Source organism: Pelodiscus sinensis, chromosome 1 (assembly GCF_049634645.1).
Source record: "Pelodiscus sinensis isolate JC-2024 chromosome 1, ASM4963464v1, whole genome shotgun sequence".
NCBI lineage: Eukaryota > Metazoa > Chordata > Testudines > Trionychidae > Pelodiscus > Pelodiscus sinensis.
Window position 1 is genome coordinate 312,459,671 of NC_134711.1, and position 17,822 is coordinate 312,477,492.

General features: G+C 39.5%; 1 protein-coding gene and 1 long non-coding RNA gene across 30 annotated transcripts in view; one reads left to right on the forward strand and one right to left on the reverse strand.

Moving 5' to 3' along the window:
• Positions 1-17,822, forward strand: part of DLG2 (discs large MAGUK scaffold protein 2) — a 1,555,116-nt gene that overhangs the window by 1,383,481 nt on the left and 153,813 nt on the right. The window contains exon 1 of one of the 28 annotated variants that reach the window (XM_014578107.3): positions 4,088-4,226. The exons of the other annotated variants lie outside the window; for them this stretch is intronic. The gene's annotated coding sequence lies outside the window, so the exon portion shown is untranslated. Of the gene's footprint in view, positions 1-4,087; positions 4,227-17,822 lie in introns of those variants that run through there. 28 annotated transcript variants of the gene reach the window in all.
• The window catches only part of LOC112547334 (uncharacterized), a 77,532-nt gene continuing 62,040 nt past the window's right edge, over positions 2,331-17,822 (reverse strand). For both annotated transcript variants that reach the window (XR_003091053.2, XR_012900775.1), the window contains one exon: positions 2,331-2,442. This is a non-coding gene — a long non-coding RNA (uncharacterized LOC112547334). The remainder of the gene's footprint in view (positions 2,443-17,822) is intronic.

Here is a 17,822-nt window from a genome sequence, read left to right on the forward strand (position 1 = left end):
GGATAGAATCAATGTATCTCTTGAGTACCTATATAGCAGGAATGGGAACCTCAGGAAACAACTGTGAATTTATTTTATTTTTTTTCATTCTTAAACCATTCCTAATATGCACTCTGAAGAAGGCAGATTTGGAGCCAATTTACAGTTTGTATGTTGGAAGTAATTTTGAAGAAATAAGTTACGCTCCTGAGCCTCCTCAGATGTACAGCCAAGAGAACACGGTTTGGCAGTCACACATGACTTTCACACATATTTCAGCAAAATCAGAGTTTGAATGTGAAATCTAGCATTCAGAAACAAAATGGGTATTTGTGACACTGATTTGGGGACTCTGGATTCTGAAATGAATGCATGTAATTGATCAAGAACGTATTCCTGAATAACAAAATACTAATATTTTACAGAGCACCATGCTCTTAAACTCTGTGGCAGTGGCAGCTATAGCAATACAGTACTTCAATAGAAAGATAGTGTAAGTCAGCATGATGCAATAGAAATTACCTCTCAGGAAAAGGGTTTCAGCATTTCTTGCCGTGTGGCATATCCCCCATTGAAGGGTAAGAGTATGTTACACCACAGCCTTTACATTACGCATGCCAGCTACATTGTGGTCTTGAAATGCAGCTACATGATACACTCCAGAGAGGTCTGGTTTATTGTACAGGTTGGACCTCTCTTGTCCAGCTGCCTCAGGACCTGACTGATTCCAGATGGGGGGATTTTCTGGACAACAGGAGGTTCCCTGAAACTAGCCCCTCAGCCTGCTACTCTCGCTGCTGCTGGCTCCTTCAGCCTGGATGTGCTGTCTGTGGGCCAGCTCCAGCCTGGGCTCCAGCCCCACTGCCAAATGGCACCATTGCCGAATGAGGCTGCCACAGCCCCGGCCCCACTGCAGAGCAGCATGTGGCCCTGGCCATGCTAACACAGTCAGTTTGCCATGGCTTCAGCACCGGCCCCGCTGCTGGGCAGCAGGCAGCCCCAGTCACACTGCAGCTGCTGCTGACACTGCCACTGCCACTGTCCAAGCTGCTGCTGCCCTGCCACCTCCCAGGCTGATGCATCCCAGCCAGGCTTCCCGTCTTGGGCTGCTGTGGTTCCAGCCCCACTGCCAGGCAGCAGACAGTCCCAATCGTGCCCTGCCAACACTGCTGCAACCTCGCTGCTAGCAAACTCTTAGGATTGTACTTGGCTCCCAGCTGCTAGCCCTCCTGCCCTGGGGATCTATCATACAGGAGCATCTGTGGTCATGCCAGGCCATAGATGATGCTGGATGAGAGAATCCCAGGTTTCAGAGGTGCAACCTGTGTTAAAATACCATACATATTTTGTGATAGTAAGATTGTGATTAATCAATAAAAAGACAGTTTGGGAGTCTTTGGGGTATGTTGAGTAACTGGGTTCAGTTCTTTCAACCAAACTTTATTTATCTCTGTAACTTTAAACACAGTTACTGTAATGGCCTTATTATGGTCTGAAATTATTCAGAACTGGAAGGTCAAAACAAGGCACAGAGGAAACACACAAATTGGTTATAGGAGCATATTGATAAATGACCATTGTTTGGTGAATTATAAAGCAAGAATCTCAACTGAGCTTCTGTACAAAGAACCGCTGTAATTTGCAAGTTAAAATGTGCAAATCAGTGAGTAGAATGTGATTCCATGAGTCTAAATCCAGTGGCACAGATCTCCCTAATCATCCAGTCAGTGACTGTCATTTAGAATCTTCTGCCCATACTGGAATATCCAGTGTTTAGTACCACTGGGAAATCCAGTTAGTGATGTTTAGTTGTCTGTTTCCTCCTGGGCAGAAAAAGCCATCTGAAAGTCACTACACTGATGAAGTACCCTTCTTCTTCACCCCTCCCTCTCCCGCCCATCCAGTTATACACAGCTTTCTCAGCAGGGGAGTCTTTATTTTAACAGCCAGTACTACATGGAGAAATATGTCAGTGGCTCTGGCATAGAGTGCATTATCCCTGCCAAACTGAAACAGCTGAGGAGCAGTAAATGAGGAGAGGGGACTATGCAGCTGTGGAGAGGAGAGAAGGAGAATACATTTAAAGGTACTTGCTTTCAGTATGCATGAAATGAGATGCCACTTTCCCACATCATGTCACACATTGGTTCTTACAGATGGTGAGAAGAAGGACTGGGTTTCTGGTTTGGGTTACCACCCACAGAGTGCATTTACATTCGACAGCCCAATTGATCATGGAATAACTTCCCAGTGATGACCAAAACTATCTGATGCATCTTAACTTGTATGGCTAAGTGTTGTCAGTGTGACTCAACCATAGAAGCAACTGCACTAACGATTTTGCTTACCTTTGAAACCAGACCCCCTCAGCTTGGTGCCAAATGTTGGAACAGTTCTACAATATATGAAGAGTGAAATAATTTGGATCAGGTTCCCAATGCGTCATCCTGACTCCTCACGGCCCTAATAGGCATCACCACCCATGAAAAACAGAAAGAGAAATTCATTCTCAGTAAAATTCTTTCACACATATTCCCTGCTCCCATAAATATCTTTCACATGAATAGTGGTGTGGAAAGCCAGTCCTTGGTTCAAATGTATAATACATCCTAAAATTCTGTAATTCAGCTAAAATGGTGACTAATACTGTCAATAGTATTCTGAAGCTTCAGAGGGGTAGCCAAGTTAGTCTGCAACTGGAAAAACTTAAAAAACAACAAATAGTCTAGTAGCACACTAAAGACTAACAAAACATGTAGATGATATCATGATCTATCTACATGTTTTGTTAGTCTTTAAAGTGCTACTAGACTATTTGTAGTTTTTAATAATATTCTTATTAAGGCCCCAATCCTGCCTTGGGATCCAAGACCTCTAGGCCTGAATGGATTCTGTTGAAATAAATGGGCTAAAGGTGCAGGGCTCCATGCAATCAGTTCTCAATGCAAGATCAGGGTTTAAAGTAAAAAAATAATGGTGTGTTAAGCTTTTAAATTTCCCATACACATTTAGGAAGCAACCAAACAATTATTAATTGCCCTGGGCCTTTTAACAGGATTTTTTTTTAATACTAAGAGTTAAAGAACCATAAAGATCTCAAAAATAAATAGGCCTTTCACTCTGTACCTCTCTCTAACAAGCAGCTAATCAATTTTTCTCCTTTCCCATCAGTAAGGAATTTTCAGACCCAAAACTCTTAAGTGACTACTTCCTTACTGGGTATTATCAATTTCATAACATGTTTCTCTTGATAGTGGTTAACTATGAATGGTAATTTGTACCGTCTGTAATGGTATATATATACACACACACACACTACCTGTTTGGTATTGTTCAGATTAATTGTTTAGTTTAATATTACTTGTCAAGCTTTGTTTATTTTAAAAAAATTAAATCAAGGACTATGCAGAACAAAAGAAAGTTAAGAAACAGTATCTGAGAACACTGTAAATGTTTACTGTGGCATTCTGAAGGGTATTAATAAAATTTATGAATATTTAATAAGAACTGTCTGAAATGTATACATGGTCCCTCCCAATAATAAAGTTACTGTTAATTGTGAATCTATGTGGGCTGATATTTTGAAGGCTGTTCTCCCTCAAATATCCAGTAATTGTCATTCATGCTAATAGACATTATAAATGTTGGGTTTATCAGTCATAGTACAAGAACTCGATCTTTAAGAAAGATGAAAGTTTTTTTGTAATAAAAGAGCTAGGAAAGCATGTCTTTCAATTATTAGAAGTACATTTAATATTAACCCATGCAGATTGTTTTAAGGAATGTTAGGTTAGTATCAAATATTAGCTTTTCCTCCAAAATCTGAAACCACATGCCCACCCTGAACTGTAGCTGAAGATTCCACCTTAACAAGGTGCGAAGATTGACAGGTGGAGATGTTATTACATAGAGCAGAGGGAGGGAGTGTATGCTATTGGTTTGTACTTGTACATCCTGAGCACCAATTACTGTCATTTCTGCCAGCACTGATGTGTTTATCAGGATGACTTATAACAATATATGTACATAGGCAGTGTGTGAGCTGGATGACCACCCCCTGTGATGTAAAATATGAGAGTCTGGGAGCTACTGTTTTATAATTCATTCAGCAATTGAATGTTGTTGGTTTGCTTAGTTATAAAGGCAAGTGTGAACTGAACAGCAGACAGAAGAATCTTGCATTAAGAATCTTGAGAAGCTGCATTTGGTGATTGGTTTCTTTGCTTTTTTCAAGCAAATTGTCTTCGGTGAGTGATGTGGCTTCAGCTGAGCTAACCCTGTTATTAGATAAACTCGGTAGAACTGCGTAGTAGTTTTAATATGTGTTTTGCTTTCATAAGTAGTCCTATGTGGTTTTTAGGTGGGGGTTACAGCAATTTCAATTGTTTAGTGGCAAAATATGAGGTGAAAAGAAAAATGCAGCAATGAATTATTTACTATAATGCTGTGAGTGATTGTTCATAGCAAAGTTTCCTTCCGTTTTTTGTCAGTGTTGTGGGTTCAAAGAGGCTCTGAACCAGCTTTTATTATCAGTTAGAAAGAATGAATCCTGTACCTTTTGTAGCAGGAGAGGAAAATAATGCTAAAATGAGAAGCATTTACTAATACCTTTTAAGAGACTCTCATAGATGTGTAATTTCAGATTCAGCCATAAATGTTTTGTATGCAGCAAGGGGCTGCAAATGATTTATACTGTAGAGATTATTAATTGGGTAATCGGTGAAATGGGATCCTTTCTGTTTTGTGGTAATATGCTTAGGATCATGTTAAAATGAATGATTCCCCATCTTGCATAACAACAGTGCTGAAATATGTCAGAGATGAAATGCAAAAGCATACTTTGAAAGCAAACTGCAGAAGCATTGTATTACAGTAGCCATGCGGAGAAAGCTGAAGGTATATTTCCAGTAATTTATTCATTACCTTCTAAATATTTCACTAGCTTCAAATCCTTTGCTTTCATTATTGGCTTGGTTCATATTGACCTTTATATTTTGTGAAGCCAGACCATTTAATATTTATTCATATCATCCTTCCTGTATCCTCTAAAGATCAATAAAGCAAGGGTATAAAATTGTTTTAATGAGGAAGCAACTGAAAAGCACAATTTACCAAAAGTAAGACCTCACACTGCTGTGCTGTATCTGTATATCTCTCACTACAGCTACTGGTTATTAATGGCAATTTTACTTTTCCCAGTTCATATAGCACAATTACCACAATCAACAGTACTCTCATCTCTGTAATCTCTGTCTTTCTCTTTCTCTCTGTAGGAGGAAACAAGATTGTTTTCTCAAAATATTAAGGGGGCTTGGTAGAACAGCACCTGTTGTCTTATTGCTTTTATTATCAGCAATCTGAGAGATATGGTCTTTCTGAGAACTGTCATCTTTTATCTGTCCAAACTGTTTACTGTGCAGGGATTTAAACATGTATTACTATTTCCCACTCAGAGAAATAATCTACTCCAACAGTTATATGCTGGTTTCCCAAGGTGGAGGAATGATACTGTTTTCTTTGCTAAAGTGCCTCAGTTTTAGCACCCTTTATTGTATTTGAAAGAAAGGCTTTTATGTAAAAAGGCCTTTGTCAGGGATTTGCTATGTAACAGATGTTTGCAATTGTTTATTTATTGTATTGGGTATATTTGAAATATTGTCAGTAAGATCATTCCTCAGAAGTCTGACAAACTAGAGAAACTTTTTAAATTCTGCTATAAAGGAGTATATCTCTTAGTAATTTTATGCCTCCTTTATGAATATTGTGGGTCATTTCGAGCATTCTCATTGATTGGCAAGGATCCTTGTGATATCAAAATGCATTTTCTTGAGTGGTAATTCGTCATACTTTTAGGAGTCTGATAACATATCCATCTGTCTATAACATTATATTGCATCTATCACCATGGTATCATCTCAGCAATAAGAACATTGGCTATAAAATTATACATACTATAATTCAAGAAGTAAGGTTGGGAAAAGCAGATGATATAATATAGGAGTAATTATAAATGGAGCTGAATATTGTGGACACCAAACTCACTACTTGTGCCAGATAAATTACACTATGTGGTAGTAGAGTATAGGGGGTATGCGATAGAGATTGGAGCATGAATGAAAGGTAGTTTTCTGAAGTTGTAACTAGAAATAGCTGAAGAAATGCTGGTGGGAAGGGAGAAGTAACCAGAGGATCTGATGAGGACTATACTTTCCTGAGGATGTGTTATCAGTGTTCAGTCAGGGAGTATTGCTAGATTCTCGGCTCCTGTCAGGTTTAGATAGCAGCAATGACTAGGAAGGCTTTTTTCAGTTCTTTGTAGCTAGATGAGTGCATTTTTTCATTTGGATAGGGACCTTGCTACCATAACCCATGCCTTTGTCACAACACTGGGCTACTACAGTGTGTTCTGTGGAGAGCTACACATTAAATCAGCCTGGAAAATGAAGCTGCTATAGAAAGAAGTCCATATTTTTAAGAAGTATATATTGAGAGCACATGATATCACCACTACAGGATCTGTGCTAGTTGCCTATTGGTTTCTGGGTGAATTTTACAGTCTAGAGTTTAAGTAATCCCTCAATGGCTTGGGACACCTGCCTACACACAGGGCTGGTCGACAAACTTCACCGGCCTCTAGGCAATGTGGTGGGGCTTTTGCGGGATAGGACCTCAGGTGGAAGGGGCAGGGGCTAGGGGCAGCCAGCCCTCAGTGCCACACGGACAGAGCTGCACGGGGCTCCAGTGGCAACAGGGCTTCAGCCACTGCTGCTATCACAGTAGCAGACCTAGAGTCCCAGGCCCTTTTACATAGTTGAGATTTTATTTGTGATTATGCTTTTTAATCTAGGGCAGAGGTGACTAGAACTTGAGTGGTGTGCACCCTGTTCTTCCCAACTTGAACTCCCACAGCTTCTGTGCTGAGAGCATCTTTGCCAGGGGAGCATCTGGCACTGCTTCTAGCCCTTTCGCAGGACCTTTGGGTCCACTCTCTGCCCCTGTATTTGTCAGTAGACATCTCCCTTTGTTGTTCCTCCTGCCTTCAGCTCTCCAACACTTGATCTGTAGCTTGGGAATGCCAGACAGTTAACTCCTCTTGCTGACTTCCTGTCTTCAGCCTTCTCCCATGAAACCAACTTCTCTCTCTAGCAGCTATCTTCTCCTGCCCTTCTCCTGCCTGGATCCTGGCTGATCTTTTAGGGTGTCAAGTGCTTTCCTGCTTTTTTATTTGATTCAACTAGAAGTACCTGGCCTTTGAACAGGAGAGCTGAGCCCAGGTTTATTTATTGAACCAGCTTTCAGGAATGATAGCTGATGTAACTTTTTATGCAATGGGAAGGAGACATTTAATGGTAAGATATGCTCTGCCAATAAATAAGAAAACACTTATTAATATAACTACTAATGGGCCTGAATTTCTTTTTAGGATTATTGAATACTCCAGTTGCTCGGGGTTTTCTTGTCACTTGGAAGGAATAGATTTGACAAACAAGTCAGGGAGACAGTAAATGTTACATTTATAAACCTGATATTATCTTCAGTATTGGCCTACACATTCTGTTGGGTGCACAGTACAAGCGAAGACCAGAACCTGCCAACAGAGATGCAGCCTACACAAACACCAAACCAGACTGCAAGTTAGAAATGCACTGGGAAATTCAGTACTAAATTAAATAAATCTCACGGGTGTTAATCTTATTATAAGTGTGATTGACTTTGTAATGGTACTCAAATCTTGGCATCTGGATGATTTATCCTGAGGATGATAATGAAAAATGAAAACATATCCATAAAGCACGTTAGTTTTCATTTTGAAAACTTCTACCACGCCAAAAATAAATAATAAAAAAATATATAAACACTAACTTTGTGCTGGAAGTGAGTTATACCCTGACCAAGCAGATAGATCTTGCATGTGGCTTGAGAATGTACCACACCAGAAGAGTACATTCTGCAGAGATGGACCCTAAAAAGTGGTTCTTGATAATCTGATCCCAGAAACCAACAGGCAGAACTAGCCAATGGATCATATCTTTTTCAGTAAGACAGAGAGAAATTATCTGGATTTCACATCATATCTGAGGCATTATAGGTAACTAACAACATTAATTTCCCCCAGAAGTAGACAGGTAGCAAATTCTGAGGACAGACTACAGTGTCCCCCTCCTCTCGAAATATAAGCTTCTGCTTTTTGCACTAGCTGAAGCTCCTGAGTAGAGTTCACTACAGTCATCTACATTTGAAGTTAAAGAGGTGTAGATACAGCAGTGTCTGAATCAGGGAAGAATGAACATTGCCTCCACACAAGCTGTACATGAAAGAGGATTAAGTGCCAATATGTCATCTGAGAATCCCAGACCAGCAGAGGATCATCCAAGATGATCCCAAACCTCTGAGCCGCACTGACAAATATTGAGTATGTATTGTGACAATCAGGGGCCTAGACATCCCAGGGGCAAAACAGGATGTCTGGATGCTGAAGAAAAAGCAACTGAATCAACTTGAATGTATGACTCTTGTAACAGGGCCAGTGAATTTTGAGGTTATATAAGGGAGGCAAAAAGATATCTGAGTTGCACATGGCTTGGGAGATTAAAGGTATCAGGGGTTTGACCTGCACCAGTGAGGAGTTCTGTTACCTCCTGCCCTGCAACCCTAGGTGCCTTCAATGCTCTGCTGTGGTGATTCATAGATCTGAAGCCAGCTGCATGCACACAAGCTTGCAGGTCACAGCCTGGCTTCCATTGAGCAATTACTTTTTGCAGCGTGACCCATGCATCTTCCCAAGTCCCAAATTTCTTCAAAATCATCTGCCTGGTGCCAACCTATTGGGGTTCCCAGAAGTGTCTCTTAGTGTGTTACCTCTCTCAGTCTCAGCAAGTGACAACTTTGCTACTGCTAAGCTCTGTGACAACTCCCTGACACACCAGCTTGTCTGCCTTGCCAGCAAACTCTTCAGGATCCTGTCAGTCCAAATTTTGTCTTGCAGTAACAAATAGGGAACTCTGACTCCTGAGTTCCCCAGAGACATTTCTCTGACGTGTCAGTCCTCTCCTGGAACACACGAAGAGTGTTACTCCTTTAAAGGAGCAATACACTGCAGCTCATGAATGTAATTGGCATTTGAGAAGCACTCTTATTTCAATCAACTCGTTAACCTCGTTTATAGTAAAAGTAAAACTGGTTTATTTAATAGGGATAAAACTTAATTTTGCTTAAGCAGGTTTCCTTCCTAAACTTAGTTCCCAGAGACTTCAAACGCCTTGGCTGAAGACTCCAACTTTCTGTGATTTTGAGAACTCTGGCCCTTTTAATCCTGCAAGTGGTAGATAACTCTGGTGTCTTTCTGCTCCCCTTACCTCGGAGTTCATTGACACTGTTATGAGGAGCAGGAAGGCTTCTTGCTGTTCATCCCTTCCTGTGGACTTCCCACCCTCTAGCAATTCATATGTAAATAGGACTTCCATTGTTTTGACTCTACACTGCCTAATGTCATTGGAGACAGGTTGATAGCTGTCTTCCCTACTGTTTGAGAGAGAGCCTGTTTCTCCCCTTCATTTGGTTACAGTCTTTAAACCATAATATCAGTTAGTATCCATAATTCCTCATGTAGAGTAATACATACACTTCACAATTATATAAATAGCATGTCACCTGCTTTCATAAAATACCTTACTCAATACATGTCTAGTACAGTGATATTGTATACAATCAGTTGATTCAGTTTCTGTCTGTGTGGTTTTTTTGGGTGGGGGGTTCAGGCCCTCTGTTTTCCCTAGTGGGCGTCTGGACCAAATTGTCACATAAATTTCCTGTAGAACCTGCACACTATGCTGCAGAACATAACTCTAGATTAGCAATCATTGGCCTTTTCAATGCCATGATACTATGTTACAACAGAAAAAAGGTTGGGGGACTCTCTCTCCCATATAGCTATAAAAAGGAGACTGTAGTCACAACCCAGAGGTTCAGTAACTTTGTTTTTACATGGTTTCCTTTCCCTCTTGTCTGGCATCTCCCTTTAAAGAGTTCAAAACACATGCTACATATTCTACCAATATGTAACAAATGGTGGGATTTCCCTGCATTGAGTTCTATACAAAGTAGATGTCAGTTGGGGACTTAGTATCATATCTGCATTTAGCTCTTATTTTGTATCTTGTGAATAATGCAATGGGATCGTCAATTTTAATGTGATTATTGCTATGTATTCCTTCCAAGCTTAAACTATTTAATGTTAGGTCCTTGAGGCCTCATCTCCAGCCCATTTTTTAAATATGGTTGAAAATGTCCTAAAATGTTAACAAGTCAGGAGTGTTTGTGGATAGCCAACAGTTTTGAAACCCTGAAAGTATACTTCATCTCTGGACCATATTGGGCAGTATGTTGAATTTGAAGAAACTACCCACTGACAGAATAGTGCATGGTGTGTCTCTCCTAATTCCCTATGGTAGTTCAGATGAAAATGGTTCTTATTTGAAAGACTGTAGTTGGACAACAGAAGAAAGGGCAAGCTTGATATACAATGCCATTTGTGCTAGGGTTTTTAAGAAAGTGATTAAGGCACCAGAGTCTGAGGCTGAGCAAATGCTAATTTAAGAACCTACTATTATCCCCTTTTTTCTGTCGTGCTAATAACCTTTATAATTATGAAATAATAAGGAACTGATTGAAGTGGGTTTTGTGCAGCTACATGCTGAAATACTGCCATGAAAGCATGCATTAGGCATGCAGACTATAATCAGTTGTATTGTATTTTTCTTCCATAGTTATTTATTTCTCCATTTTAAGTAAATTGCTGCTCTTAGAAGCATTTCCACTATGTTCAATGGTGTGTACAAGGGGTATCAAAACTACACAGAGCAACTAGAAATACCCAGGTGCAAATCTTTCTAACTAGCATTAGCCTGGAGTGCATAATATAATGAAAGATATTACATAACAAAGAAAATCCTTAATTTCTTCCAATATGTGCCATTTGAAGCTATTTTAAGAAGATTTTTTTCTATGTAAATATAAATAGTATTGCTTCACAGAATGGGCTGATATTTAACCTCTTATTTAAACTTTATTTTGATTCTAATTGTGTCTACTTGCAATACCACTGCTCTAAACCTCTACCCATCTACTTGTATTGTTCCTATCATCATTGTATCTTAAGCATCTCGTGTGTATTAGTAGGTTTAGCCTCACAACATCTGACAGAAGTAAGGAGGTAACCTCCCATATTATGATGGGGAACTTCAGCACAGAAAGATTAAATTGCTTTTCACAAGAGTCATCCTCTCTGCCCTGTGTCTTCTCTGATCATTGACATGCACTACTAAGGCTATGTCTAGACTTCATCCCTCTTTCGAAAGGGGGATGTAAATTAGATCGAAAATGCAAATGAAGCCAGGATTTGAATTTCCCGTGCTTCATTTACATAATGGTGGCCGCGTGTTCTTTCAAAAAAGGGCTTTTCAAAAATGAAACCGCTGTCTTTTGAAAAGATCCTGTACTCCTCAAAAAATGAGGTTTACAGAATCTTTCAAAAAAGGGTTGTTGTTTTTTCCAAAAGAAACACATCTAGAGAGCGGTTTCACTTTCAAAATACCCGTTTTTGAAAGAATGAGTGGCCGCCATTATGCAAATGATGTGTGGGAAATTCAAATCCCAGCTTCCTTGGCAATTTCGATCTGTCTAATTTACATCCTTCTTTTGAAAGAGGGATGTAGTAGTCTAGACATGTCCTAAGAGAAAATAACATAAGGGGATTCAGAATATCCAAGGTTTGGAAGATCTTTGTATGGAAATTACTATGGAAATGCAGAAGTAACTTTATTATTAGTTTGCATCAATGCAAAATTAGAGGTTGTTGAGACTGAACATCAGAGGAAGCCTTTCTTTCCTTCTTTCTTTTTCTTTCTTCTGTAAGCCACAACCACAAGAGTGACTGATCACACACAGTATCTGAGCAAGTCTGACATTAGTTCAAATCACACACGGAGGCCATGTTTAAGATGAGAAACCCACACATGCAAAACTTGTGGGATGTTAAGAATAGGTATGCATTAGCAATGCATTTTGGCCGCCATATTAAGAGATATTGAATAAAAAGAATGGAGAGTGAGTAGTTAGAAATTGTAGTATCTGACATCCTATTTCACTGTCTTAGCTCTGTGATTTGTACAGTTTTAAGGCAAGAAGATATCATTTTAATCTATCCTAAATTGAACCCACCACATACCTAAGCTAACTTGTTCCAAAAGTTAATTATCCTTCACTGTTAAAAATTGTGTTTTTATTTCTAGTCTGGATTTGTCTAGCCTAAGCTTCTAGCCACTGGATGTTGTTATGCTTTTGTCTCCACAGCCAGACATCTTATTCCCCTGTAGGTATATATGAATTCACATCAGATCACCTTTTACTTCTCATCTCTTGGTTAAGCTAAATAGCTTTAGCTTCCTAAATCATCCTTGTGAACCCTTTCAAGCATTTTTATCAATATGTGTTATATACACTTTTAACTTCACCAATTGATCAGGAATGCTAAAAGAAATATAAATATGTATATAGTGCATTTTAGTTTTATTCCATCTGGACTCCCAATCCAAGTACTAGCACTACTTAGTGGATGGCAAGTTTTGAGTTACTACGGTAGTCTACTTTGGTGAGATTCTTAAAGAAAAGATTGATGAGTAACTAGACTATTTTTAAAAGCTTCAGAGGGATAGTCAGGTTAGTCTTTAACTGGAAACATTTAAAAAACAGTGAATGGTCTAGCAGAACCTTAAAGATTTACAAAACATAAATGGTATCATGAGCTTTTGTGGGTACAACTGAAGAAGTGGGTTATACCCACGAAAGCTCATGATACCATCTACATGTTTTGTTAGTATTTAAGGTGCTGCTAGACCATTCATTGTTTTTTTAAGATTTTTTTAGAATATTTTTAAGGGCAATCAATAAATATTGCCTAATGTGAGATTAAATTGGCCATGAATATTCTGTAAACAGAAACCTAAATGGTTTCTATTTTTTCTTTAGTTTTGTATTTCACTTCTTTATAATGACATCTGGATGTTTTCAGATTTGCACCACACTAGTTTTGTTTTTATTTATTATGGGGAATAATGGGAGGGATTTACTGTGACGTGTTTTAGTTCTGGGGAATAATGGGAGGGATGAAAACATGACACAGTAAATGGGCTGGTGGGGAGGATGGACAGAAATAGATTGTGCATTCACTTATTTTATTACACATTTCCTAGTGGAAATTATGATGAACTGAAAGTATAGCTTGTTAGCCAAATATTAACCTGTCAATCATAAATTATATTCTGGCTTTATCTCTGCGTAAGATGCACAAGGGGAATTTCAAATTAGTTCATACCGTTTGCAATCCTTCGTTATCTACAGCCTTGGGCATGGTTGGCATTTGTTTTAAGCAGAAGACAAGAGGCGCCTTTTGTAACAAAGTACTGGCGGGCATGTTAACTAGCTTAAGCAACAATATCTGACCCCCAATTTAGTTATCTGTGTTTTGGATAGGATATTGTTTTGAAATGCAGAAGGGAAATATTTCAAGGCTGTTATTTGTTTTACCTAAAAATGGCTTCTATCTGATCTTATTAGGCATGGTTTGCTGGAGCTATCATAAAGCTATCATTTTTATTTCACCTTTCTCTTTCTCTCTCTCTCCAAAATGTTATGTTACTTTATGTGCTTCCCAAATAACAGTACATGTTTTGTGCACAGAGATGTTATTTAAAAAGTGCAATGTAAAGAAAGAAACATAATGGGCCTTAATTTGCTTCTAAGACAATGGCAAAAACTAATGGAAACAAGATCAGGTCCTGGCCTGTGAAGCTTTCTTTTCTATTTCTTGATGGCACTTTTAGAACATTAGTAGAAACACTTATAGAAGAGAGAGCCCAGTATAAACATAAAATTGAGCAAACCAAATCTGATGAAAATAGAGTTGCAGGCAGATCTGGTTGGAAAAAGGTTTTTTCTTTCCACTAAATTTCTTTAAATGTTTTGCCAAAACTGGACATTTTTTAGTTTTCAGCAACTGGAAGCTGAAAAATTCTGGTGAAAAAATTTTGGCCAAAATCTTTTAATTTTGGTAACTTGTTAATATTTGTTTTTGGCCAATATCATTTCAGGTTTTGAAAAAACTTAGACATTTTGGAAAACCTGAAAAAAACTGATATTTCTGTTGGAAATTTGTTTTTTGATGAAAATGCCATTTTCTACATTTTGAATGAAAAAATGGACCTACTGTACTGACTATTGATTTTAATCTACAGTTCAACTGGCTTGAGTTGAAAGGTTGAATTTACTTTTTTGAACCTCTTCTCACAACATTAAATCCATGGATGTATAAGCATCAGGATTGAAATGGCTATAGCTTGATTCTGTTCTGATATACAGTGGAGTAAACATAGAGTAACTCAGCTGAAGTCAATGGAGTTACAAAGGTTTAAAAGCAAGTTAGCTGGGATTAGAAGCAGGTATGTAGCTCAGATTCAATTTCTGGAAGAGTTGACTCAGCCCTTCATATTCCAAAGGAGACACATGGATTGTGATGCACTTTACTGAACTGTGAGTCTTTTGAAAAATCTGTAGGTCTTTTAGATCAATTTGTAAAGGCCAAAACTGAGTTTTATCTCTTAGGACATTAAGACTGAGTGGCTTGTTCTTTAAAAACAGCAAGGAGTCTTGTGGCACCTTACAGACAAATACAAGTTGAACTTCTGCGGTCCGGTATTCTCTGGTCCAGCAGGACCACAGATGTTTCTGGACTAGCGAGCCCCAGCACAGAGGTTGCCAGCCACTGGGAGCAGAGCCGGTTGAGAGGGGCAGCAGAGTCCATGGGGCACCAGGCTGAGAAGCCAGTGGGGCTATTGGAGTCTGCAGAGTGGGGGTGGGAGTGGGAGTGCAGAGCCCATAGGTGGTGGGGCCTGGAAATTGGTGGAGAGGCCAGCATAGCTGGTGGGGTTGCAAGCACCCTCAGGGCCACCACTGGAGCTGCTATGGCTGGCAGGGCCACCAGAGTTCATGGAGCTGCAGGGCTGAGGGCAGTGGTGCCATGGACCCAGGCCTTCCCTTGTCTGGGACTGCTCAAGAGAATCGGACCAGGGAGGTCCAACCTGTAGATTTATTAGGGCATAAGCTTTTTTGGGGTAAAACCCACTTAAATATAGACTAACACAGCTACTCCTCTGAGACTTCCTGTAAAAGTATGCATTTTTATAGTGTTCTTGGCCACTGTTCTGTGGCTTCTCTTTGCACCAGTTGTTTGAATGACTGACACTCTTGAGCTGGCTACAATCTGCTGATGTATGTACGTCATTAAGCTTGTGAAGCATGTCAGGATCCTTTAGGGCAGGGGAAGGGAACCTTTATTGGGTCGGAGGCTGCTGACCCAAAGCAAAATCAGTCAGGGGCCATACGCAAGTGAGAAGAAAACCCAGAACAGAACAAAACAAAACAAGCAAAAAAATCTCAAATCCTCACTGATGTGGCTCCAACTCCCCACATTCCACTTGCACACCAGAGCCTAGTGGGGCTCGGGTTAGTAGATTTTGTGTACTCCTGCCCCATGGACTCCACAGTGCTAGGGGGGAGCCCTGAGCCTTGGGGGCTGGATTCAGTCAAGATGGGAGCTGCATCTGGTTCTCCACACTTTAGGTTCTATACTCCTTCTTTAGGGTGAAAGCCAATATAAATGCATATCATTTTGGATATGGTAAGAGAGGCTATTTTTCAGAGACCCTTTCAAAAGTTAACAGAGGTGATCTTGGAATTTCTTTGTTGTTGTTTTGTTAAGTGGGGGTATGTCCACACTAGCCCCCTAGTTTGACCTAGGGAGGCTAATGATGGCGACCGAAATTACAAATGAAGCACGGGATTTAAATATCCCGCGCTTCATTAGCATGTTCCCGGGTGGTCGCCATTTTAGAAATTGACTAGCCCGAAGTAACTGCCCGCATCTACACGCAGCAGTGAAACGAGATTCTGAATTAAAGCCCTAAATCGAATTAGCTGTTATTCCTCCTGGAATGAGGTTTACCAGCTAATTCAATTTAAGGCTTTAATTCGGAATCCTGTTTCACTTCCGCGTGTAGACACGGGCAGTTACTTTGGGCTAGTCAATTTCTAAAATGTCGACCGGCCAGGAACATGCTAATGAAGCACGGGATATTTAAATCCCGCACTTCATTTTCAATTTCGGTCGCCCTCATTAGCCTCCCTAGATCGAACTAGGGGGCTAGTGTAGACATACCCTATGATGTTTAATATCCTGTAAATTGCTGTGTGCCCTCATTTTCCACTACACTATACAACTAAATACTATAATGATGAGGCCAGAAAATTACCTTAAGGAAATTGAGGTATTTGGCACCTTGCAGAATCAATCCACAAATATCTTCATTGTAGTTTAATTTTCTGTCTGCTAAATACGCAATTAGGACAAAAAAAGAGAGTCTGGACAAAATGCCAGTGGAATTGCACTTGAATTTAGGAACAGTGCAGAGTTTAACTATTCATATGGTACCTTCCATCACAAAGGATGACTAAGGGTATGTCTACACTACAAAGTTAATTTGAACTAACGGACGTTAGTTCGAATTAACTTTAATAGGTGCTACACTAGCGCTCCGCTAGTTCGAATTTAAATCGAACTAGCGGAGCGCTTAGTTCGAACTAGGAAAACCTCATTTTACGAGGATTAAGCCTAGCTAGTTTGAATTAAGGGGTGTGTAGCCCCTTAATTCGAACTAGAGGGAGGCTAGCCCTCCCCAGGTTTCCCTGGTGGCCACTCTAAGTTAGTTCGAATTAACGTTGTAGTATAGACATACCCAAAGTGAATTGCCCCATTTTCATTTTCAGAAGAACTATTTCTGAACTTTGAAGTGCAAGCACTTACATGTTGGTAGGACAGAAAATTAATTGTCTTAAAGCACATTATACTGTGTGCAGAGATAAACCGTGTTCTCCCAATAGGCACAATGAGATCAATGACCAGTTAGAGTAAACAGGTCCTATTTGTTCGTCTCTTACCCAAAAGATTCACTTAGTAACCCTTTAATTACCCTAGAAAGATATAGTGCTAGTTGGCTCTGTCCGGGATTTCTCAAACATGATACATGGACTATTAGCTACCATATCTTGTGCTAAAAGCTAATAATTATATGAATTAGTTGACCTGTTTGTTTATAGAGTAATTTGTATTGATGTTTTAAAGTTCAAAAAATGCTGACAGACTCTTTTACTTAGTCATAATACTTCTAATGTACTGTAATGAAAGAATTTGACATTAAATATAGCCAAATATTAAAATCCTATATTGCTTTACCCAGTTGCTCTGCAGCAGTGTGACCACTAGAAATAATGTGAGCCAGGGGATGCTAGCTCAGCTAAATATAATATTTTTATTTATTTTTATCTAATGACCTCTCCATTGGGTAGGACATAAATTGTTAAATATGCATTAGCTTGCCATTGTGGTTTTTCATCTTTGTAGCAGAGCAAAAAGAGGTTTGCTAGTACAGTATAACCATAGCTGGGTATAATCATACAGAAAAGCTCCAGAACCACTTGTTTCAATCAGTGGCATATACAGGTCTTAAAGAGTTGATGAAAAATAGTCACTTTTGACCAGCTAACTACCTATTCTGTAGATATAGCATTGAATGTGGAATAAAAGTGTGTATGAGAAATTATACTTATAAGATTATATCAATGTTTGCATGGCTCTTTAAAGAGGGAGGGATAGCTCAGTGGTTTGAGCATTGGCCTGCTAAACCCAGGGTTTTGAGCTCAGTCCTTGAGGAGGCTGTTTAGGGATTTGGGAT